Here is a 26,911-nt window from a genome sequence, read left to right as displayed (position 1 = left end):
CCGTGGCAGAAGCGTCGCTGCGCTCCCAGCGCCACACTCTCCCGAGTGCACCATGGGCTCGGCCCTAGCTTCATTGTTTTTAAGTTGTGTTTCTGCTTTGTTATTCCCTCAATCAGAGTTCTCTAGGCTGTGTTGTCCTCCTGACTTTTCAGTGGGACAAGATCCACTATAAATATAGCCCCTCAAGGAACTGACTTTTGATTGCTGTATCTTATATGTTCTCTAGCTCTAGAAATCTAAGTTTTGTTATGTAAATATTACAAAATAAAAATAGCAAACTAAAATGTATCCAACACTATGCATAGAACCAAAAAATTTACATTCAGAGGCTGGCTGGTTAGCTCAGTTGGTTAGAGCAGATGTTGATAACACTAAGGTCAAGGGTTCAGATTCATGAACTAGCCAGCTGCCAAAAAAGAAAAAGAAAAAGAAAATTACATTCATTTTCCTACTAAATTTTCAGAGTAATCTTGTGAAGTTTCCGTTATTTTCTATATTCCACACATGTGAGAACTAAGCCTAAGAAGATCTAGTAGCATGCCTAAAATCATACAGCTAGGTAGGAGTCTGAGCCAAGATTCATATTTAAGCCTTTGTAAATTAAAAAAAAAAAAAAAATTCTTAAATACTGTGCTTTGTGTTCTATGCCTTCAGAAAATGAGTAAGGGAGGGTGAATAAAAGACATAAGACATAAAGCACTAAGAAGCAAAAAAGGACATGAAACTAAAACTTTTTAGCCAGAATGAAGAAAGTCAAATGGTATTTATGTGTATAATTATATTCTGTAGCTTTTAAGGAATATATGAATCCACCTGGAACTTTCCAATTTTATTTACATTTTTCTGAATGTTGACACATCACATCTACATTACCATTTCAATAAAACTAGTGCCAAAGTGTGGTAGTTAAATTCAAAAGCAAAATCAGCTTTGTTTACTCAACAGAAATACTACCAATCATTTCCTACTTATGTTGAAAATAATTTATCTTTGAACACTTAGGAAATTTGTATAATAGATTCTACTCACCAAACCCTCAAAGCTTCAAGACAAGCTTTTTCTTTCCATGTAATTAATGATACAAAAGTAAATTTAGACAATTATATACTTGGAAAGAGTAGGTTAAAAGCATATTACAGCAGAGTAGTTCTTATGACAAAATAAAAGATAACTGTGTGTTCAATAAGTATCTTCCTAAATCCCACTATATCTACATGACTTCAAAATGTATAAAGTAATGCATGTGGAGGAGCGGAGTAGTTGGGGAAGTATGATCTTGTTATTAAGTACAAAAAAATTAAATAAGTGTATGAGAACACACATCACAGAAATTGAAACTTAAGTGCTTGATAAGGATTAAAGGAACACATAAATGATCAAATTATTTATACAGACAGCATTCTATTTTTATACATTCAAGTACATACAAAACAAAGTATTCATACTTTTTTTTTTTTAATTCTAATTTTTGTTGCTGGAAGGAAGAACAAGGGCATCCAAAAGAAGACTAGATGAGCCATTTAATAAAACAGGATATGGATGAAGTTTTTCTAAGGTAAATGCTATTATTAACAAACATATATGCCTAAAACCAACAAAAATATCACTAAGCTTTTCATACTAAGGTTAAACTACAGTAAAACCCTAACACCTAAGTGGACATTAGCACTAGAGTTAACATATGAGCCTGGTAAGCATATGCTGGTACATGTATATTCACGGATATCTACCTGTTATCTAGTCTTTGTGTAATGGACAAAACCTTGGTCCAAGAAATTAAGAATTGGATTTTAGTCTCCACTCTGCTACTGACCAGCTAAGCAACCCAGGCAAGTCAAGACTTCTCTGATTCCCTCTTCTGTAATTGAGGAGGTTGGACTAGATCACTAAATAATCTCTAAAGTCTCTTCCATGAGTATACATTCTAGGATTGTAATTGCACTACAGAGAATGTCAAAGAAATATAACACAGTTTCTGCACTCAAGGCATAAACAGATTTACTAGGAAAGAGAAAAGAGCAACATTCAGAAATGACAATTAGGACCCAGCAGATCTGATTTTGTTGTTTTGCTTTGCTTGCCTTTAATTATAAATCCTAGATCATAAGCTATTTCCCAACCATGAGCTGCTCTATATTGAAATACACCCACCACATACATTATTTCATCAATTCTAAAGCACATATTTTTTTCACATTTTAATGTCTCTGAAATCAGGATGCTACTTAAAATTGATGGCAACTTACATTCAGTGACATATGGTAATAGTCACTCAATAAGTATTTTACTCCATGAATGAATGGATGGACGAAATAATAAAGATTGATGTGAACTAAAACCAAATTGATTTTGATATTTAGTTTCACTTCTATTAATGATACCATAAGAGATTTCTCTGATGTTTAAAAAATAAATTTTATATATTACTTTAAAATCTTCCTTTAAGCAAACGCTGGGCTTTGATTTAAAATATTGAAAGAAAAAGTTCTACATAGAAATTTAAAGAAGTACATAAAAATATTTTAAATATCAATAATAGGAAAACGTATCATGAAATTTCAAATTTATTATTTTAAGGTGACCAACATTTTTATCTTATTCCAAATTCATGTTGCAAAGTTATAAAATGAGAAAAGCAAAAATATGGTTTAGGGAGAAAATCGCAAAACTTTCTGAAAAGATTTTTTTTAACCTCTGATTTGATAAGAAATATCAGGCATAAATCTTATTCAGAATTTTTTTTTAGTAAATGCTATTCATAGTTAGGGGCTGACACTCAAATTGAAACACATGGTGTAACATTCTAATAAAGATGAGAGAGCAGAGTGCAAACTCCAAGAAATCAATATGACAAACTGCAACTCTATGGTTTCATATGGGTAGCAGGGAAAAGTAGACTTCAGAGTCAAGAAAACAATAAACCAGGGAAAAAAGAGTCAATGGAAGCTCCACTTGGGGGTTCATTTGGATTTGACTAATGTTAAATGCCAGCAGGAAACTGTAGAGCAAAAGAGAGACAAGCCATGGATATTTCTTCTGGACCCCTCTAGCTCTAGGCTGCCTTCTTTCTTTTCTCCCCTTTTCATTTCTTCTTTATTTTTTTAGTAGGCATGACCTTCCATTTCCACAGGTTCATTAGTTGGCCTTTCTCCTTGGCTTCAGCTCATGGCCCCAGTAACACTATTTTACTCTTTGTCCCTTTAGACCTAGGCTTCCCTCTGTCATTAGTTTCTTGATGTCTCAAAAACCCTTGCTTTGTCCCCTGCCCTGACCACACCTCTGTAGGTAGTTCTTTCATTAACAACTCCTTATTAGAAGCATCAGTGGCGAATTCTGTTTTTGCTGGGTATCTGACTGACAAAGGCTAGAAGAAACTTAAGTGAAATGTGAAAGGTGAATAATCCTGAGCAGGATGAAAATCTAATTCTGTTTAATTACAACTCATTTTTTGTTCACACTTATCTCATATTCTCGGGAGAAAACTTTGACTCAGCTTTGGATAACTCAATGGCCCATTGTTAATTCTGATCTTTCACAAACGTATAATGTTCAGTATTGAAAGTTCTAACTAAATAGGAAAGCACCTGCTTATTTCAGAGGACTCAGAGAAAACACCCTGGATGTTCTTTTTGTATTTCTTTATGCAAGATAATCTTCTGCAAAACATTCTGTGTCTGATTCTGGCTCTGATAGTTCACTTAAGACATTTAAAAACTTCCTACTTTGAAATTCAAAAAATGAGCATATCAAAAATAAAAACAAAACAAAACAAAAAAAACCCCTTACTCCTTTACACAATGTTATTACTTTTTAAAATAATTACTCTGTTTTGGGTTTAAGTTAAGTTTTTATAAGGCTTGGAAGAATACTAATTAAATCATTCATCCCTAAGAGTATTTTAGAAAGCTACATCTATCCTTGGACCTCAGGGGCAGCCTATCCTGTAGATATTCCTTTCCCAGGGGAGAAGCTGGACAAAGAAAGTGAAGAAATGATGCATGTCACATAAGAACTAGCTGAGAGGTGATCAGACTTGCTAATGAGCACCTGAATGGTAATCCCTTATCTTCCTTATGTTGTAGGTGTAGAAGTTGAGTGGGTCTGTTGGTCAAGGACTTAATTTTTCAAGGTTTTCAGAGTTGGGAAAGCAACCAGGATGAAGAACACATACCCATGAAATTATGTTATCCTTCATGTGGTCTCAATAGAAAAGCCTAAGAATTGCTGATCTATTATATTCTCTGCTCTTCCTTAAATTTATGGAGGACATTGGCATGTTGTCCAAGGACACCTCAGCAAGTCTATATTCTCATAAATAATTCCAAGCACATTGAGAGAAACTGATTTCTTCTATTTGAGAAATTAGAAAGGGATAATAGAATACACAATGAACTTTATCTGGATTATACACACAAATATATTCTTTAAATAATTTTAAGCACTACATTTTATAACGCAATATCAGGGCAGGATAATTGTGCTTTGAAAACTGTCCCTATCAAAAATACTAGAAGCCATTTATATAATGGTAGCTATTCATAAGCGTTTTCATAGCATCTCCAATTCCAAGATTATGTATAAAAACATCATCCCTTACCATTTGTGCAGATTTAAGTGTTTAACAAAATCAAGAACCAAATTTTCACTGAAATGATCATTTGCAGGTTTTGCAAGGGGTCACTTCAACTCATTATTTTTGTTAGATTTTAAATTGAAATCCTTTGGCACATGGACTGGACTATTCTTAGGTATGCAGCTAAATTTTGATCAATATTTAAATTATATTTAGTCACAACTGAGGAGCAAATTGTTATAGGAAAACCTTTAACATCCTCTGTCAGAAATGATCTTCCCTTTCACTCTTTGTTAAGTTAAGTCCTGCTTATCTTCATTATCAGAGAAGCCTTGCCCAGACTTCCCTGATTTGGTCAAATCCCACTTTTACATTTTCTCATAGAGCTTTACTTCTTCCTGTACTTGTCATGGACGCTACATTTGTTTAAATGATTATTAAGCAAATAATCACTTGGAGGACAATGACTATTTGTTTTTCCTCACTACTATGTATCCAATGATAAATGAATGAATGAAATGTCTGTTAGATGGAAATATGAGCAAGGCAGTTCATAGAATTGAGTTTCAAGGAGGGTACAGCTTGTTGCAATAATTAGAAATATCACAAATTTGAAGAACCTGCCAGAATTTGACAATGAGTATGTAAGAGAGTATGATCAGAACAGTAAAGAGTTGTTTTACAAAATTGACCAGAATATAAGAACTGGGAATGCACTTGAAGACTGTGCACCATCATCATACCACGACAGTGAGTGTGCTGTATTGGAGCTGTTGCTGGGTGGTTTAGGGTGGCTTTCAGTCTTCTGGTTCTCTCATGTGTATTGCCCAAACTTGAGACTATTCTACAAACATTAAGAAAACAAATTAGAATAGACTAGTGCTTACCAAACTTGGCTTCACATTAGAATTACTTGAGGCGCTATCAAAAACTACGAGCCCAGCAGCCACTTCAGACCAATTATAACAGAATTCCTGAGTATGGGACCTAGATCCTGATAATTTTTTTTTTTTTTTAATCTCCAGGTCCAGGCAATTCCAAAGGATAGCCAGGGATCAGAACAACTAAAATAAATCACGTCCACCTACTTTTCTTGCTCTAACATTTTGTCATTTCAACTGAGTAAGAAACTAAAGACACATTCCCATCTTCACAGTTCTGTGAGGGTTTTAAGTTTGGTGTCTCTCATGGGAAACCACTAGGGCAAAAAATGAATGATATCTACTATGTGGCATCTGTGCGCAAATAAGCTGCATCAGGTCTCAGCTGATCAATGTTTTAATAAGGTCAGAATAGAGACAAGCTGTGCCCACATAAATATCAGCTATCAAGCTATGCTCTACAAGGGAGGGCTGCAAAAACACCTACGCTCTCTATTCGCCTTTCAGCAGAAGGGCTCTTCAGAAATATAAGGATCCATACTAATAAACACAATCTTCACTGCATTGAAGAAGAAATGTGAAAGATCACAATGAATTGTAACACAAATAGTCAACAGTTTTAAACACCAAAGTACAATTCATTTGGATTTGCAATGAGTAATATAATACAGATATTGAAAGTTTCTTTTTAAAAAACTACTGAGACCAATTAATCAGTGGTTTTCATAGAATCTTAACATTGAAGTGGTTTTGGAGGTTAGCTTGTCAAATACCCTACCTAAAGTTGAAGTCCCATTCTAACTACTTTATAGACTGGTGTCAATCCTCTGCTTAATACTTCCTTTCATGGGTGAACAGGGACTCTACGTGCCACCAATTTCACTGTTATCTCTATTTGTTAGGAAGATTTTTGGCAAACTTAAAAGAAATTTCCTTCTCCTTTAACATCGTTTTTTCTTCCTAATTCACCTAAAGTCATACAGAACAAGTTTGATTTTCTCTACCATCTGAGAGCATTTAGAAATTTTGGAAGAGAGCTATACAGAAACTCCAAGTGGTCTCCCCAAATGTATCTTTCAAAGTCATTTCCTGTAAACCCCATGGTTCTAATGGATGGAGTGCCACTTTTATTTAGGTGCTATAACTACCACAGTTTCCATGATCAGCACCCAGAAGTTTATCTGTAGAAAAGAACATTGTATTTTGTAGAGAAACTCAGACTATCTCCTGCTTTTTACTTTAACAAAAATATTACAGTGTTTGGGTTTTCTTGCTTAGACAAAATTATCCCTTTCCCATGGCTCAGAATATAGAATATTAGCACTTTTCAAATACGAATATGGCTAAAGTATTCAACATTTTGCAAAACTAGATGAACAAGCAACCTCCCACCTCTGCTCCTAAAACAAGCAAAGACCCATTTGGGAAACCAAGTGTGATCACTTTTAAATTACTTCCATATGAATCTCACAATTATGTCCCTCTCTCCCTGGAGATAATTAAGAACTTCTAGAACAGATGTTCATAAGCAATAAGAGGATATTGAAAATCTCTCCCTTTTTGCTAACACAGACCTCATGGTTTCCTTTGGTGTATAAGCTTATATAAAATAATAAGACTCAGCAGATTAGATGGTAATAATATTAATGTTTATCGATTCCAAACAATGAGTGCAGTCCACAGCACTTCAACAAAGCCCTGAAGCAAAAAAGAAAAAAAATCTTAAAATTAGACAAGGACTTAGAGACTTTATGATTCAACCTGTTCTCCCTGTACCCTTTTTATATATAGATGGTCTTTCTGTCTGTCTCCATACTGATCTTCATAAAATTAAGAAATCTTTACTCTTAGTGAGAGGATAGTCTGAACTCATGTCTAGGAGACATCAGACCTTTGGTTTCTTCTTCAGAAAGCATGAGCACTTGGATAACCACTCCCCCATGCTCTAGTAACAGTATTACAATAAAACGATAAATTCTATACAGGCCAGTCAATTTCAGTCATTATCTAGTATGAGACAGTGTGAAATCACATAATTTAATCTATCCGACCCACTTCTGCTCTCTCCACTCAAATAAGGTTAAAACCTGGCATTCTCACATTCTCCTGGGTTCACATTTCTTGCTAAAGACCACATGTAATCTTTATCTGGTGAATAAACAGGCTGTGTTTCTCATTTTCAAGGGACAGGTTCTAGACATTGCCTGAAAAAGGACAAAGAACCTAGTTCTTGCTAACAGAATATGCTGCCGACAACTCTTTCTCAATTTTGTTCACTTCCGTTGATGGCATTCGGTGGTGTTCTAATCTTTCTCTTATATCTGTTACACCTACTATTCATTCTCTTAACAAGAAAGATACCCCCTCTGCAACTCCAGATTCAGGAAGAGAAGGATCAAGTAGGTAGCTTCACAAAGCAAGAGACACTGACCTCGCACTCAGTATTTGAGAATCCAAGCATGTTTTCCTATATTTTCCTACAACTGGAATGACTAATTTAATCATCTAAAGCAGTACTGTTCAGAAGAATATAATGTGAGTCACAAAGGCAAAGCACATATATAATTGTAAATTTTCCAGTAGCCATATTTTAAAAAGTAAAAAGAAATGGGTAAAATTAATTTTAATAATATATTTTACTTAGCCACATTTACCCAAAATATTACCACTTCAATCTGTAATCAATTCAAAATTTATTATGAGATATTCTACATTATTTTTTCTTTTGTACTAAGTCTTCAAAATCTAGTGTGTATTTTACACTTATATTACATCCAATTTAGACTAACCATATGTAGCTAGTGGCTACCATATTGGAAAACACATGAAGTGTTACATCTTTCTGAATGTTATTTCAGGGAAAAAAATAGGTATTGTATCATATATCTCAAATATGAGGAGAATTTTTATAGCAAATGAAAACTCCTTGAATTTTAGATCCTATGAATTTTTCTTCCTAACTTTTGCATAATGCCTAAAGAGTTAGAAGTAGTTAGTATTGGAGAACATTGGAGGAAGAGTCTATGTCCGTTAGTCCTACAAAATTTAATCCTGAAGCTTCAGAATACAGTGACAAATGAAGCCAAATTGAAAACCTCAAGATATAATTTGTTGGCTGTAGTCCCTTCTGAATTGAAGAAGAGCTGTTGACATTCATGAAGTGTGTCACGCCATAGTAGTTAAAGAATTAATCTTGGCAGGTCTGTCATTTATGATTTAATTTTCATAGAACAACATACTTAAAAACTGTTTTCTAAAGTCAGGGTTGGATTCCAAATGTGTGTCTAGACTTGGAATTCTATTTGAGCTTTTTTTCCTGCTCACTGCCATTTTGATCAGAACTTGTTTTAAATTCTCAGGGGTTCCACTGTAAGAGGTATCTTAAAAACAATGAGATAAAGCTAAAGAAAACAAGCTCTTTCCTGATTCCACATTATATGGGGAAATATTAAAATACATGAATATATATATATGAGTATGTGAGTATATATATGAGTATAGCTTTTAAAAAGTTTCCATTCTTTAAAAACCGTTTATGTCATCATAATGCTGGAACAGTGCTGTGTGGAAACAAAGGAAGAAGGAGCTCTTATCTTCAAGAAATGTGCAATCTGAAAGGGGGAAATCTGGCAGAACTACTATTCTTCACAGCATCTCCAGCACTTAGCAAAATTCCTGGTATAGGTCAAGTGCTCCCTAAATATCCATTGACTGAAGAAAAATTCCCACCATGTAAGTTCATGATGTAGCAAACTGAGGGCTCCTATAAATAAATTTTTCTTTGGGTAGAGGATGGTAATTTAAGCACATATTATAGACAGATCATGGTAGAGGTGAATGCACATAAATTCAAAACAATAAAAATGTTTATTTCTCTCAATGGAACACGAAGCGTGTACATGGTTGTATTAGTTTTTGATTGCTGTTGTAACACATTACCACAAATTTAGAGAGTTAGAACAACATATTTTTATTATCTTACAGTTCTGGAGGTCAGATGTCTGATACAGGTTTCGCTGGACAAAAAACAAGGTGTCAGCAGAGCTGTGTTCCTTTTTGGATTCTCTAGGGGAGACTCCATTTTCCTGACTTTTTCAGCTTTTAGAAGCTGCCTTCATTTATTGACTCATAACCACCTTCCTCCATCTTCAAAGCCATCAACATCGTATCTCTCGGACGATTCTTCTGTAGTCATCTCTCTCTCTGACCACAACTGAGAAAGGAAGAAAAGGTTCTCCACTTTTAATGATTCCTGTAATTAGATTGGGCACACTTGGGTAATCCAGGAGAAGCTCCCCACCTCAAGGTCCGTATCCTTAATCACATCTACAGAGTCCGTGTTACCAAGTAAGGTAAGACAGTCACAGGTTCCAGGGAATAAGGTGTAGATATCTGTGGACATCTTTGTGGGGGACATTATTTTCTGCCTACCACAATGATAAACTGTAAAACTATATACAAATACAGTCTCATATATAGTATTTATTGATCATAGTCAATTTCCTTGCATTTCCTATGTCTAGATGCTGCCTGCATTTTCTGGCTCATGGCCACCTTCTTCCATCTTCAAAACCACCAGCATTTCATCACTTTGACTATTCTTCCATAATCACATGCCCCTCTGACCACACCCAGGAAAGGCTATTTTACACACACCTCACTCTCTTTCTCATTTTCTCCCCAGTTTCCATCTTGCCCCATAATAGATCAAGGGTCTGAAAGAAAAGAGATTGCATGAAAATAACAATTTAAATTAAAATTAAAAATTTTATTTATTACCCCCAGATGTTTCTTATTGACTTCATAGACTCCATTGGCCTGAAAATCACTGTACAAGTATTAAAAAAAAAAAAAAATCAGTAACAGAGATAAAGCATCACCTATATACCTGACTATAGAGCATACCCAAATAATAACCATGGGCAAAATATAGAAATAGTCACCTTTGCCCCTATTATTTTGTCCTAAGGAAACTGTAGCCAGAACAATTTACACTTATTGGTATTTACAAAAAACAGTAGCTCTGTTGAAACACAAATGTGTTAAGCAATGAAACATTTCTGATAGTTACCTTTTTGTAAACAAAATATGAAACCACAAACTTCCTGTCTTCCTCAGTCGAACATCTAACATATCCACATGTTTAAACACAAATTAACTTTTTCAAGGTTTGCTGTAACAATTTATTTTATATCTCAGAATTTTATCTACTGTCCAACTTCAGATTTCTAACACATCATTTTATATGAAAAAGTATGTTTTAAAAAGTTAAAGTACCTAGTTTTCTTAAACATTTTGTATCAGTACAGGGAAAAGCACCTCCATAAATCCCAATCCAGATGAAAGAAGCATTGCTATAGAGGGAAAGAGTGGGACAATTTTAAAAATAATTTCTTATTCCTGACCTAGAGTGCTAACCACGGTCATTCATTCCCAGGTACTTGCTATCTCATCAGAGTATTGAAAGCAGAAAACCAGTTGCTTTTTAACATGCTTTCATCCATGAAAATAATAATACTTTAGGTAAGACTAATAATAGGCACTATGTGCCAGGTACCAAACTAGCTCTTTTATTTAATCCTTTCTCTATTTTTATCCTCACAACAACTCTACGTGTGAGGTATTGCTACCGAAAAGATAAGTGAGGCTCAGAGAAGTTAAGTGAATGCCAGCGCAACATTGCTCACCTGGTATGTGTTATACAAGTACGCTCCTTACATTGCAAAACTAACTTCGAATACATTTAAGCACTATGAGCCTCCACATATTTATGAAACACAACCTTCACACACAGAGACTTTAAAAATTGGTTAAGTCAGCCAGTGGTTAAGCTACTCGCGGTTAAGGTCATGCCACTGAAAAACAAAAGTAATTAGATATTCCTTAGTTCTTAGACTGTAATCTACCTTCAAAATCTAAATCAGTAAAATCAAGCTTCTGATATTGTGAGGTTCCTCTAAATTGTTTGTACTCCTCAAATCTCAGCTTGATTAATACTACCTCTATGAAGGTATTCATCACTAGTCTAAACTGATCTCTTCTCTCCAATCCTAAGGCAGTTTTATTGGTACTATATTGTAGGGAGATATCATGAAACTGACTAAGGAGGTGTGGGTGGATGAGATAAGGGAAACAATAGCACTTAGAGAAGAAGGGGCCCAAGGAGGAACCACGACAGAAGAAGCTGAGAAGCACCTGTGGATACCGAGTGTATACACCATATATTTCAGACCCGCTGGGAAAGTAAAGTCTAAAGAAGGGTACACATGAGAAAGATGTCATTCAGGAGTGACCGATGGGAGGGGAGAGGGGAGAATAAGGCATCAATATACACTGCATGTCCACAGTAACTTCTAGGAAATAGGCTTTCCTGAGAAACCAAAGTGTAAGAAAATAAATGGCCTGCTGTCAAATGCAATGAAGCCAATTAAGAATTATAACACAAGATCTACCTCACCTAACAATACTATAATTGTGCACTTTAAAAAGTTGTTGGTTATAGGCACCATGTTATACGGCAGATCTCTAGAACTTATTTAAAAGGGGGGGCATGAAAAAACTTTTGGAGGTGATAGATATGATTATTGCCTTGATTACAGTGATAGTCTGTATTGCTAGGGCTAGGGCTCACAGACCCCTCAAGCCCGTTGTACAGACTGGGTCACCAGAACACTTACATACCAGACTGGGTCACCAGACCCCTCACACGCAGGTCCATGCTACGTAATTGGGAAAGATCCTGGGAGCCATTGGCAGACAACGCGAGCTCAGTCCTCAGAAGCAGCAGAAGCAGTGGCAGTGGCCTCTCAGAGGGTCCTGGGAGCCCTGGCAGCAACAGCTTGCAGCAACAGCCTCCAGCAGCAGTAGTGACCTCCCCGTGCCCCACCCCCCACCCCCAGGGGCATGGAGGGGGCACCCGGGAATCAGAGCCACTCGTCCTTTATACTTAAGTCCATAACCTAGGACACTTGGGTGCACATGAACAATTACATTAGACAATAACCAAGGAACACCCGGGCGCATGTGCCTATTTACATCAAATGCTTGGCAAGATTCTGAACATCTGAGGGGCCCTGACCATTTTCCTTCACTTTCCCTACGTAGTCCCATGGGCATATGCATATGTCTAAACTAATCAAAATGTATACACTAAATACATGCTTTTTTGGTATCAAGTATACCTCAATAAAACTGTTAAAAAAAGAATCATAAAAAATACCTGAATGTATGTTTCTGTTAAATTGAATTTATTAGGCCTTCACATATGATCACCTATCCAAACATGTTACAATTTAGTAAACCATGATGACTTTTGTGACATATTTGTATCACAACAAAAACCATCGCAACATGGTGGAAATGTAAGAGCACAGGCTTCAGTGTCATCCAATGAGGGTCCAAATCATGGATCCACCTGCCTGAGACACAGAAGAGAGCTAAATGCTTAAGAGTGTGGCTTTTGAGCAGAAAACCTGCACCAAGGGTAAACAACTGTTTCATTTGCCTGAGGCTGTTATAGTTTTAGCACAGAAAGTCCTCTGTCCCAGGAGACCCCTCAGTCTTGGGCAAACCAGGATAATTAGTCACCTTACCTGGGCTGACTCCCGTTTCTAACCTTCACCCATTGTGTGGCCTTCGCCAGGTCACCTTTTGTAGGGAAAGTGAAGATAAATGGTAAGGGTCCCTCAGATGTTCAGAATCTTGCCAAGCATTTGATGTAAATATGTATGTGTGCCCAGGTATTCCTTGGTTGTCTAATGTAATTGTGCAAGTGCACCCAAGTGTTCCTGGGTTGTCTGATTCACACCCAGGTGTCCTGGGTTACTCTGATCCACAGCCTGCCTCCCACCCCCGGGGATGCTCTGGGGGTCCATGGGGAGGCTGCTCCTACTGCTACTGAAGGCTGCTGTAAGATGCTGCTGCTGAGGAAGCTGAGGACTGAGCTCACATCATCTGCCAGTGGCTCCCAGTATCTTTTCCTATTACCTAGCTCACGGACCTGCATGTGAGGGCTCTGTGACCCAGTTTGTACAACGGGTTTGAAGGGTCTATGGACCCTAGCCTGACATCCTATCTCTCTGTCTCAGTCTACTCATCTGTAAAATGCTGGCGATAATAATAATACCAACTTTAATTGGGTTCTTATGAGAAATAAATAATTAATATACATAAATCTCCTAGAGTATGCCTGGGACAAAATAAACAGCAAGTGCAAGCAGTTCTCAAAACTTAAACTTCCATAACCTTAGATTACTTATCTGAAAATGGAGATGATAATATCTACTTCACAGTGTTACTGTGAGCCTTAAATTAAGTGAGATCATTACATAACTCTCTTTTCTACTTCTGAATATATAAATATGTATAATACTATTTATCCAACAAACATTTACTAAATATGTGAAAGCACTTTGTGCATGCTAAAGAGTAATAAAAAATATTATTAGGGTGTTTAGAGGAAAGATACATGAATCTCAACTACCTAAATCACTGCTAAGATAAATGAACATAGAATAAATCCAGGCCATAAACTGTGGAACATATTCAGTGGTAAATACATTATCTTCCCACACTGAAAAGGCTAAAACAGGCTCTGAAAAAGACATTTTTCTAGACTGCCATACCCTTAATGGCACTTTATTGAATCTAGTACCTAAGAAATACTGAATACATTTCTTGTGCTCATGGGAGGAAGGTACAAAAGTGTAGTCCTGAATGCAAAATGAAGAAGCTGTCCCTCAGCCTGCCTCCTGCATTCTCAGAGGAAGCCCAGATGATATTTACATCATCTTGGAGAACTGCTTAATATCACGGGGTTCAGAAAGCAACCACTAATTTGATAAATTTTAAGCACAATTGCAAGTCTACAGAATTGCAGGAGCTATATATGCCCTTTGTATAGCTCCCCTACACACACACTCCTAATCATTTCTCTGAAAAGATTTCACATTTCTGGGAAACAGCTGTGGCTTAGGGATATGAGGAAGGAAATTAAGTTAAAGGAACTGAGGAGAAAAGGAAGAGGGAAGAAAGAAAAAAATGTCTCTAAACACAAAAAGGTAAAGAAGGAGTTGTAGGCCTGCCTGGTGTTCTAACCTCTAGTGTGACCTTGAGTGAGTTCTCTTAGCCTTCTGGGATCCAGCTTTCTCATCTCTATGAGTCAGCTTGATGGGATCCGTAATTAAAGGCATTTTCTCAAAACTCTTCAGTAGCTAAGATTCTGTATATAAAGCATGAGCAAACTGAAATTTTGCAAGCATTTCTTCCTTTCTTTGTGAATTCTTTAATAATAATATAAATAATTTGAGGCCGCACATACATTTGAAAACTGACTTTTTAACTTTATAGACATTTCAAATGGAAAAAATAAATAAATTTATCCATATCATAATTTACTTGCAATAGAAATAAGTACATGATGCCAGTTGTGTTCTCCAAAAATCAGACTCTGAGATGCAGTTTAGCATGCAGGATATTTATTAAGAAGTGTCACTGGGCTCTGTGAAAGGGAGGGGAAGAAAGCAGGGTTGGCAGAAGGAGAAGCTGAGCTACCATGCAGGCTCTGCCACCACCTTTGTCAACCCCACAGGATATCAGAGGTGTTCCACATTCGACTAGGATGATGGGATCTTTGTACCCCTACCTCCAACATCCATGAAAGTAGGTTGCTCTGGGAATGGCATGATCTTGGATAAAGAGCAGGAGCTAAGGCAAGCGTTTCCTTGAAGAGGTGTGTCTAGAAGGCATATCACCTTGCCTACCAGAGTACATGAATGATATTAGTCTACAGTAAACATTTTTAGAAAATATATCAAATTCATCTTTTTTTACATTCTACCCATGAAGAAACGATCAAAATAAAATTTTGCTTTGACATTCTATCCAAATTAGCAATGACTAAATAATATCAAATCTATTAAGATCTTTTTAAATGCCAAAAGTAACATTTTAATAGCATCTTATTCATTTGTTTTGCAAATTGTCATTCAATTATATATTTGTATATGCATAATAAATGTTTTCTACCTCTATCCACAGTCTTCAAACATGAACAAGTCATTCTCCTTTTTAGAGGAAGGAATGGGTGGGGGGAAACCTTTGTTTTTATCTTCATTCTCAAATGCTAAAATGAATGATTTATATTCCCAGATTTCACTTCCTAATCTTTCCCCACAAATAGAGAAGTTCTCTCCATGGCACAGGGTTTGCACTTGGTTCTCTCATATACTAGCCCAATAACTGTGAGGTTGATATTATTTTCCCTACTTGAAGGTAAGGTCAAATGACTTATCATAAATTCCAAGACTCTAGATTCAAATACATAGTCAAATTTCAATATTTTCTTTATTTTGTTTTCCCTCGAATTTAACTTCTAAGAAAGACTTCAGTACTCAAAAAGTAGTTCCAAAGGGAAAAAGATAGAACATGTCTAGTTCAGAAGAAAATTTAACTTTTACAAACAAAAGTCATCATTTCTCTGCACCCACCCAAGCTGTGATACTGTTTTTCATATTTGCTTTGGGAATATTCAGTATGTAGGTTCATATTCTCCTTCATGCTGTTCTCTTCTCAAGGCAGCACTTGATGTGTAGTTTCTTCTATTCTCATTTGATGGCACCCCTACATCCCATAGCTTGTCTACTCCTCGGTCTTCACTTTGTCCTTTGTGTGCCCATGACAGAAGCAGCATTTGTTTCTACAGTAACAGTGATGCTCCCCTCACAGATCTCCAACACCACAGACTAACATGACCATGCAGGATACCCTCCCTTTCATCATTTTTAGTGGTGAGGTCAAGACAGAAAAAACTAAAAGGATCTTTTTTTAACAAAGGTGTATCTCAGAATAGAACCAATGTTACATGGTTTGGGGGTTCTGTGAAGTCGATATGCTGTATAATGTAAAGGTATTGCTTTAAAAATTTTTTAATCTACTTTTTACTTATTTTTCGTACATATTGATGGGGTACAGGGTTATATTTCAATACATGTATACAATAAGTGATGATCAAATCAGGGTCATTAGCATATTCGTCATCACAAAACTTTATCATTTCTTTGTGATGAGAACATGGTGAACATGGCTTCACAATTCAAGATCAACATTCTTCTCAGAGCCTAGAGGGCACTGTGAATCTCATACACTATTAGAAAAATGTAAATAAAATATTTTATTTTGTATGTATGTGTGTGAATATATAATATAAAATCTCTAAAATATATGTAGAGAAATCAACACTGCCCATTATACTTCCTTAGTATTCTTTGGGTTTTCACAGAGTGGAGAAAAAAAGCCACTGCTTTGTTTCCCAAATGTTCCAAATTCTATTTCCACTAAATGATATCACTAATGTCATGGTTACAACAATACTGCACAGAGCCTCATTCCTGCCACTGGCCACTGATACAATAGATCATTTGAGCAGCTGAGTCATTAGTATCAAATAATAGGTTTTCCACAGAGATTGAATTAAATGTATATTACCAATTGAAAACAGGATTTATGGAAACAAATTTTAGTTTCTCAGTGTCATATTAAGCAATAGTGCATATCCTGTACTGTTTAATTCCTTGAGGACTTATCTATCTCCATAAGTCTGTTTGATGACACTTTGAATCAAAGAAATTTAGGTAAAGGGGACTTTTTGTTGCCTATTCCCCCAAATTATTTCCTTCCCAATTTATTCTTCTAGGAGTATTTTTAAATATATTTTTATTTCCTTATGTGGGGTTTTCACACACACTGCTTTTCTTTAATTCTCAGCAGCAGTGTGGGAACCTAAATATATTTTTCCATTTCTAAGGCAAAGAGTAACTCAGGCTTCAATTTGTATTTCTGCAAAAGAAAAGCAAAAGGCATTTTGAGGAGGTACATGATGATTTAATACTAAGGTCCAAGACATGCTGAAATCAAGGTCTTGGCATCACTGGTATCCAGACCCTCCTTGATGCCTTCCATATTTATAGTTTCAAGAAGACCCATATCACATTGCAAATGAGCATAAGTAGAGTTCTATAACTCTAATTTCCTGCTCTATTCTCTGAAGGATTCTTTAGGAAACCCATGTTGTGTGATCCAGTGTTGGAACATATCATGTCAACATATTGATTTTAATACAAATCAGCTACATGTTAATTACAGGAGTTTTTATTTTTTAAGTATGAAATGGAGGCCTAGTTGAAAAACACCCAAAAATATTCCAGGGCTCTTATCAGAAATTCTCTTCAGCATCCTTTCATTATTTGGTGAGACACCCTGAGAAGGTCTTTTTGCTACTGAAACCATACCACTCCTGTTTTAAAACTTATCAACTGTGCTTGCTTCAGCAGTGCATATACTAAAATTGGAACAACACAGAGAAGATTAGCATGGCCCCTGAGCAAGGATGACATTCAAATTCATGAAGTGTTCCATACTTTTGCCAACACTCTCAGCAGACAGGGGTGGGTGAACCAGCAGGTAAAGGGAATCTGGGCAGGGCTCCTACAGTGTCCACTACACATGCAATACTGGGGGGAAATTTGGACTGGCTATAAATATGCTGGTTCAATATGAATCTCCTACCATCTCTTCTCAATCAAATTGTCCCACTAAGTCCCTCCTATAAAGAAGTTCCAGATCTAGCATTGGTCAGACAAATATGTCCACTCTCCTGATATGTGCCTGAAATCAAATTTTGTTCAAAGAATAGCATCTGATAAATTGCCCTGTCTCTCTGGCATTTTCATCTCTCAGAAGAAGGAGAAAACAAGAAGAGGAAATATTATTTTGGCCACACACACAGAATGGGCAATGAGGGACAAGTATCATGACAGAGAAGAAAGGGAATCCCTAAACTTTGGGAATGCCAATTTCACAGAGTTCCCAGAAAAGGATGGTTCTGGACTCTATCCAGAGACTATAAAGGGACTTGTTCAAGGGGTATAAAAAATTATAAAAAATGAAATGTTGACTGTTGATCCCAACTGGATACCCAGGGATGACCACAAGCATCTCTGTCTATACTGTGTTCTGACTCCCTGGCCATAGCTGGTCCAGAGGTGGATAACTGACCTAGGCTGGGTCCATCAGTTCTTAGTCCAGGGAATCTGGACTGCTGAACTGAGAGTCTAGGAGTTACGATGATGTCCATGCCCTACAGTGGACACTGATCATGACCTTGCCTTTCCCAAAGTCTGGTGTTCAACTCTTCCGCGGAACTTCTATTCTGCTCAGAGTTTATTTCTGTTATTTGCAGCCAAAAGAACTTTAAGTAATACAGATTATCAAGCATTGCCTGAAGATTGAATATGTCTCAAATATAACTATTATTTTTTAAAATTTCTATAAATAATGTTTAATAATTTACAAGCTAATTCCTAATTATTAGGTTGATAGCAACCTTTTTGTCATCATGTACTTTTCTCAATAAATACTAAATGCCTAAATAAAGCAATAAGGAGCATCCAAAAAAATAAATAAATAAAACTTATCAACTGACAATACTCACACAGATGCCAAACTTTCACCCTTGTCCCTTTCCAATAACCAGACATTGGAATTATATGAAATGTGTGAGGTTAACTGACCTGACAGTTGTAATATTCATGGTTTGTAGCTTTTCCCATTCCTAATAACTGAATTTCAGATGATGTCATTTAGGGCAACATCCCAATTTTACATGTGAGGAAACTGAGGCAAAGAGTGGAGAAATGGCTTTTTCATGATCAGGTTTCAGGTTCACAGTAGAATTTGGAGTAGAATCTAATTTTCTAATTCTAGGTTTATGCCTTTACCACTTGTATTAGTCCGTTTTGTGTTGCTATAACTGAACTACCTGAGACTGGGTAATTTATAAAGAACGGAGGTTTATTTTGGCTTATGATTCTGGGACAGCTGCATCTGCTGTGGGCCTCAGACTGCTTCTATTCATGGCGGAAAGCTGTAGGCAGCCAGCAGGTACAAGCAGATCACATGGTGAGAGGAAGCAAGAGAGAGAGAAGAGGTGCCAAGGTCTTTTAAACAACCAGCTCTTGTGCGAACTAACAGAGTGAGAACTCACTCACTACCCCTCCTCCCCCAGGGAGAGCATTAATCCATTCACGAGGGATCTGCCTCCTTGACTCGATCAGTTTCCAACACTGCCACATTGGGGATCAGATTTCCACATGAGTTTTGATGGGGACAACACGTCCAAACTCTATCACCACTCACAAAGTAACAAGCAATGACTATTTAAAAAAAGAAAAGAAAATATAAGATATGGAGAATCCAATAAAGCCCCACAGTTAAGGGGGTCAATTAATTACTGTAGTATTCATAGTAGAAAGATTGAAGAAAGACCTAGAGCTTATTCATTGGGAGTTTTCTCCCCTCTCCTCAACAATATAACTTAAAGATGAAACAGTCTACACTGACTCCTTCACTTAATCCATCACTAACTTACTTACATGTTAAAAGTAGACTTCTGGTGTCCTCTGACCTATCAGGTGAAGAGGGAGTGATCTCAAGTAGCCTCCCAACCAAAAGGATTTATACATTATCAAACATACTCTCAGGTATAAAATGTTTGAGAATGAATAGCAGTGACTATGAATTAGAAGCTTCTCTTCCAGGGTCACCACTGCTCTTGACTGTGTGTTCTTGAGCAAGTCAACTCTACTTGACCTCAGCTCCCACAACTATAAAATAAAGGAGCTGGACTAGACAATCATATTATTCCTTTTATCATTGAGCATCCATGGGTTCTGTGGTTTATTTGTTCTTGACTACTTTGTTTGTAGCATAAATCATATTTAACATGATAGTTACACCTTCCAGATAATTATTAAAAAGCACATTGAATACCATATTCATGTTGTCCTACTTTTCCAAGTCAAGATTCTTCACCACTATCCCCAAGTCACAAGAGGATACAGTCATGGGAGCCTATATTATTGACTGCAGAAAAGATTATTCATTGTTATGTAGGAGGATGGCAGAGTTGATTGCTCCTTAGCTGTCAGCAAACAGCTCATGTAGAAGCCTTGGAGGACGGGGGTGGCTCAAAAGGAAAAGTTTACTCATAAATACAAGTTGTGCCTGGATAATGGAAGTTTAGTGATCAAAAGCCAAAGGAAGTGATACGTTCTGAGAATGGCGCAAGAGGTGCAGCAATGAGAGAGCTGTGAGCTTTCTGCCCAAGTTAAGGGACAAGTTGCTGGGAGGCAACAAATAGAAGAGGACACTGGAAGCAAGTCTGAAAATGGCAACGGTCTGCCAAGGACAGCTCTAGTCACGATCCAAAGGACAGAATTTATGTGTACACCCTGTGGAAATGACTCATCTGTCACTTGACAGCCCATTAGTCCTATTCACACCCACAGGGGCCATCACCAGTATTAACAGGATCACAAATGCTAAGTAAACAAGCAACACTTCCCTGGCGGGACAGGACCGGCAATGTTGGGATGGAATTGATTTAATTGGCATTTACAATCTGCCTCTTCAAAGGGTCTGAACTTGCATCACCAAAAGGATGAGAGGCCAAAGTTTTAGCACATCTGATTATATTCATGTTCAGTGAAAGACCAAGGGAACAACAGTATTTCCTTGATCTCTTCAAATAAAAAGGTTATATTGCTCAGTCACCTTTAGCGCCCATTCCTGTAGACTTGAAGTTATGGTCTAGGGCCTGAAAAATTAATATTTCAGAAGTTGCAGCCCTCTAAAATCTTTAATTTAGCTCAGCTCAACATTTATTGGGCTTCACGAATTATCTCAAACATCCCTGTGGAACACAGTTTGAGAAATGCTAGGCTGGAGCTCAACACACCTGACACAGTAGCTAGAAATAAAGTTTGGAAATCAGACTGACTCAGTTGAATAAGGACTTCTATCTAGGCTAGTCTAAAGAAAACTATGTTTCCTTCTCTTTGGATAACAAACACCTATATAATGCTTATTTAAAGAGCCAGGAATTGCTTCTAAGATCCTTCCATACATTAACACTTATAATCCACTCAACAAACCACTAAGGTAGGTGTTATTATTATTCCCATTTAACCAATGAGGAAACTGAGGCACAGAAAGGTTAAGTACAAGTAAGCAGAGAAGCCTGGAGTCCAACGCAGTCAGCAAAGATCCAGGGTGCCTGCACTTAATCCCTGTGCTGTACTGTCTCAAAGGAGAGACAGAGGCTTCATGGATGGCATGTTTCACCAATCTGGCCACATTCCTCACTGCAACAACTGGTTGTCTCATAAATATGAACAAAATCACAGGAATTAATACTGTAAGGTTAATATTTGCTATTCTGTAAATAAACCAATTTACAAAATCCTGTTTATTCTTAGTTTTACTGTCTTGTTTCTGCTCGTAGACCTTAAATTAAATAAAAATCTACAGTTCAGAGAAGTTTATCTGCATTGATTCATTATAGATTTCAAGTTTTTTGTTTCTTAAAGACCACACCAGAGCCCACTACATGTGCAAACTGGAAGGCACTTTTCCCGTCATGTTACAAAAAAGAATAAATACTACATGGGAATAGATAGTATTCCTACATAAAGCAAGGTTACACATTTTTTTCCTCATTGAATAGCCTCATTGAATTTCCACATTGAATAGCCTCCCTCACTCCTTAGTATTAGCAATTATAGTCATTATTCCATTCTTATGGCAAAAACATGTAATTCCTAATAATTCAGAGTCTTCCTGATAAAAAATTGAAAATATTTTATGCAGGTAAGAAAGCCACCAAACATGACTGCTCAATTTACCACCAAGAACAAAAGGTTCTGGGATGTATCCTGCTCTCTCCTGATTCTCTGTTAACTCTGATTTCATTTCTGTTATATATTTTTTTATATGCTGCAAGGTATTATAATGGGTGCAAACAGTTTTGGGATATGGCTAAAAGGAAGTTGAAGTGGTGATACACTGAGTTTTTGTTTAATGAGATATATTTCTTTTTCCAAATTTTATGAGGTTTGTGGCTATTGACATTTTCTTAAAATGTATAAACTTGTGATTTCTTCTGTCATTTTAAATAAATAATTTCATGTCTAATTTTGAACTAATAATTTTTCTCTCTTTTCTTAAATTGTATTATGTTTTAGGCCCCACAAAATATCAATTTGTTCTTGATGCTCAATGTAAACATTTAGAACTATCTATGTCATATAAGATTTACTAAATATTTTCTAAACTCTCTCCTCCTTTTCTATCACCATGGACCTACTCTAAGACTTCATCATATCCAGCTTAAATCATTTACAGTCACTTCTTGACTGGTTTCCCTGCCTCCAGTGTTGCGCCTGTCAAATGTCTCTTCTACACTGTTTCCAGAGAATAATTTAGCTAAAATTATTTCATACACACTCCAGGAGCACCTCGCCATGTACAAAATCAAGAATGGTTCCCTAGCACAGACTCATTCACGGTCTGGTTCTCACACTACATCCTGTTCTCCTTCCATTCACCATCTCCCTCACTTCTACATTCAGTATTATTTAACTATACATAGTTCTTAGAACACAGCATCTATTTCCATGTCTTGTCCCATGGCCTGTCATGCTCATTCTCATTTTTTTTAGTCACACTCTTACTCACTCTTCGAGATTACTTTTTTAAGAACATTTCCTCTTTGACTGAATCTTGTATATATCCCTTCACAATAGTCCACACATGTTACATCTCTATGCCTCTGGCCTCCACTTTAACATGAGCATCTTGGGGACTGAGCATGTGTCTTAGCCATCTTTGTGTGTGTGGCACCTGAGAAAGCACCTCCCATGAGCTTCTAGCTACATTCTTGAATAAAATTAGGAGATAAATGTCAAGAAAATATTTTGCAGGAGAAATTTGTGATCAGAATCATTTCAGTAGAACATGCTAGGAGGAGATATTTGAGGGATCTTAGTGACTTTGATTGTATCTCTAACTTTGATAAGGATGCCTTCTTTTTGGGAATCAGCATTAGCTCTGGGAAGCTAGAGGAATTAGTTTGGGCTTCAAAACTGAAGAAATAGATATTTGGTGACCAAGTACTATTTTGAGATTCTAAAGTGAAGGATAGAGTCAAAGGAGAAAAATGTGTTGGAAAGAGCCCTGATAAGCTCTATCTCAAGACAAGATAATGCACTTACCAGGAGTTTCATCTACACCATGTGGTTGTAATAAGAATGCAGGTGGGTCAAATACATATATTGGTTGGTTATTTTACTCCATAAAGTCACAGAGGACTTTAAGATATGCTACTATTACAAAAGGGGTAATTAAGGTTTCTGTTTTTTAGAAGCTAGGATCTGTTGTTACTTAAGTTTGTTACATAAAAATTGTATCAATGAGAGCTAACAGAATAATTCAATAGCTGATGTTTATAATGCCTCTGGATTCCAGGGAAGGTAACATTTTACTAAGGAAATGATCACATAACGCAAGGTAATAAGGAATTTTTTTAGAGAAATCTTTATTCAAAATTCTAAAAACAAGGTATTTTCCTTAGTTATGTGGAATATCTCATTTATATCTCATGAAAAATAAAAGAAATGTAGTACAACTTTGCTATAAGTTTTAACTACACTGATTTTTCTCAAATTCCTTGTAAGTCCAGAAGTTTCTATTAAATTAAAGATACAGCCAATGTTTCAAATATTTACTTAACAAATATTAAGCTTGTGATCCCTCTGCTATAGCAATCCAAGCAAGCTCTACAAGTCCTAAATCATTGATTAAAAACACTGCACAATCATCAAATAGTTCATTATTTTTCTCTTCTAAAACATGTCATTTCATCTCACAACAGATACCCAAATCATGTAGAAACTTTCTCAAAAGAGTAATCAAAAATTTTAAGCATGGAAAGGCTTTTACAATATATTTTTTCATCTGTCAATATTTAAAGACTGATTCAACCTACTCTTACTATTTGTAAGTTCATCCAACTAAGAGATGTATTATAAAAACTCAAAATATAGTGTGGTGTGTTGAAAGTGGTAGAGACACACCTGAGATTCAGTCTTGGATTCACCCTTTTCAGTCATTTGACCTTCAGAAAGATACTATGTCTCTCAGTTAGTTTCTTTGGAAGCTAAAGTGAGGTTAAAAGAATTCCTGCCCATAGAGGTGATGAGAAAATTAGATGAGAAATCACATGCAAGAAGATGAGTGTAATGCTTAATAGACCTTCAATGATTTTTCAATGCCCTCCCAGAACCAAGTGAGAGATAGGGGTTTTTTTGTTTATTTTTGTTTACAAAATTTCATCTTTAGTCCTAACCAATCGTGATCCCTAGCTGTCTGTAATTTATAACGCTCAACCTAATTTTCTCGTTTGCCTCTAGACTGCTTCAAAAGAAAAACAAAATTATTGCACCATCCATGCCTCACGATTCTGTTGCCTGTTTGGTTTTGGTTCTGTCTGGACCCTTTGCTGACTTTTAGGTGAACCAGTTCCAAGGGCTCCTGCACTTTAAAAAAGAGATTAAACTGGATTTCCTTCTCCTCCTGCCATTAGAAATTAGTTTTTGTAAATTCGTCTTTTGTGGTTTTGTTGGTCTTTGGAAAGAATTCTAGATTTTCAGGAAAAAAAAAAAAATCTTTAGTATCCTCAACAACTTAACAGAGACCCTTGAAATAGCAGTTGCTCTCAGGTGATACAATAAGGTTTAGTTTCCATGTTCCCTTAAGTTTCCATATGGAAGTTATATAAGTTGAAACCACTAAACTGGTTCAATGAAACGCAAACTGCTGAGTTCTGCATTGCTTTAAAAGAGGCCTCTGTTTCCTAACCAGCATGAGCTTGGGAAATTTTCCATTTACTTGGAGAGGTGTCATGTAAGCCGCTCAACCAGTTTTGCTCAAAGATTCAACACAGATTGATTGAAATAGAGAAGCAAATCCAATTAGTTGACTTCTACATTTCAGTTTATTTTATAACTGGTTAAAAATTCAAAAGATTTTAATTTGCTTTCCTTTTTCTAAAGGCTCTAAAGTGCTATTGTTAAAGAGCTCCGACTTATTCGTTTTTTTGTTCCAAAAGCACTCAGTAGGTACTAGAACACACAGTAGGTGCATTGATCTATCTATACCCTTTTTCCTTTATGAAGCCTCCTTAAAGCTAAATTCAAAGCCCTAAGCTCACAAATTACATCAGACTTTTTATATTTCCAGGTTCTTAGAAATAACACATGAATTTCATACCGTAAGAAACTAGTTAACATAACTATTACCTACAAAAAACAACACCGTTTCTAAAGTATAGTTCTGATTTGATTCATCATTTACTGGGCTCATATTACTGTTGGTGTTTGGAAATCTGGAAGGCATATTGGATAGTCAAGATTTTTAAGTTATACATAGAACCTATTTTTATATTAACAACAATTATACTTTTAGCTAATGCAAACTAATCAATCTTTTCAATAAAAATTTTCTTCCTTTAACAGATCAGAGATGTTTCAATAACAGTGAAAATAAATCCAGACTGTCTGACTCAAAAACCACTGCAACACACTGCCTTAAAAATATTATCCTTAAAAGAGAAATGTTGCTTTGTTCAGTGCTTGTTGTATGCTGGGAACTGGGCTGTTTTATCTCTTCCAAACCTCTTCACAACAACTTAAACCAGGTAACACTACCAACCAGATGAGGAAATGGGGACTTAGGAAGTTTAAGTAACTTATAAAGCTCTCAGAACTATTAAGTGAGGAAGTCAGAATTTGAACTCAAGTTTGTTTGACTCCAGTTTTCCTCAGCTACCTCCCACCACAGGCCATGCCTTATACTTTATTCTAACTTATTATTCTGTCCCTCAAATTCCATAAGTAAATCTCTCATTCAAAAATACATTTCAAATGCATAAGAATGACTTCTCTTATGTATGAGGGTACTTCAAAAAGTACATGGAAAGATTTATGTTATCTTTTAACGGTATTTTTCCACAAACTTTTTGAAGTACCCTTGTATATAGCAATAAACCAGTATATTAAGATATACTGGGCCTCAACAGTTACCTTCCCCAGATGAATAAACATATTTCATTCATTACTGTTAAAATATATGATAAATTAAGTCTCTGTAGTCTAGCTTCCTTTTTTGGAAAACACATGTAGAAAGCATGGTATGTTGGTCTGAAATGTTACTATTAAACCACTCTTCTTTCTATCTATTTAAATTTAAATTATATTAATTATTCTAACATCTATACAAAGAATTTTAATATTTACTCGAATTGAAGGTATTTGGGAGAAAAATCACCAGAAGTTGGTTGAAAAGGAATCACTACATGATTAGTGACCTCCATTTATGACATTTCTTTCAATCTTTAAACTTTTGTAATAAAAATAGAATCAAGGGGTTTGTTTTCTTTAAGAAAAGTAGCTCCTTTGAAAACATTTATTTAACATGTACATATTACATATCCATTATGTAAAGCACATGAAATTCATATTACTTACTGTGTCAGACACTACATTGAATCATACATATGCACACT

At 36.1% G+C, this 26,911-nt stretch overlaps 1 protein-coding gene and 1 non-coding gene across 3 annotated transcripts in view; one reads left to right on the top strand and one right to left on the bottom strand.

Moving 5' to 3' along the window:
* The window catches only part of PDE4B (phosphodiesterase 4B), a 432,241-nt gene that overhangs the window by 285,682 nt on the left and 119,648 nt on the right, over positions 1-26,911 (bottom strand). The window lies entirely within an intron of this gene.
* Positions 17,770-17,874, top strand: LOC134385305 (U6 spliceosomal RNA). Its single transcript, XR_010024297.1, has one exon. It is a non-coding gene; the product is annotated as a U6 spliceosomal RNA (small nuclear RNA).

Source organism: Cynocephalus volans, chromosome 8 (assembly GCF_027409185.1).
Source record: "Cynocephalus volans isolate mCynVol1 chromosome 8, mCynVol1.pri, whole genome shotgun sequence".
Lineage (NCBI taxonomy): Eukaryota > Metazoa > Chordata > Mammalia > Dermoptera > Cynocephalidae > Cynocephalus > Cynocephalus volans.
This window is presented reverse-complemented; position numbering and strand designations above follow the sequence as displayed.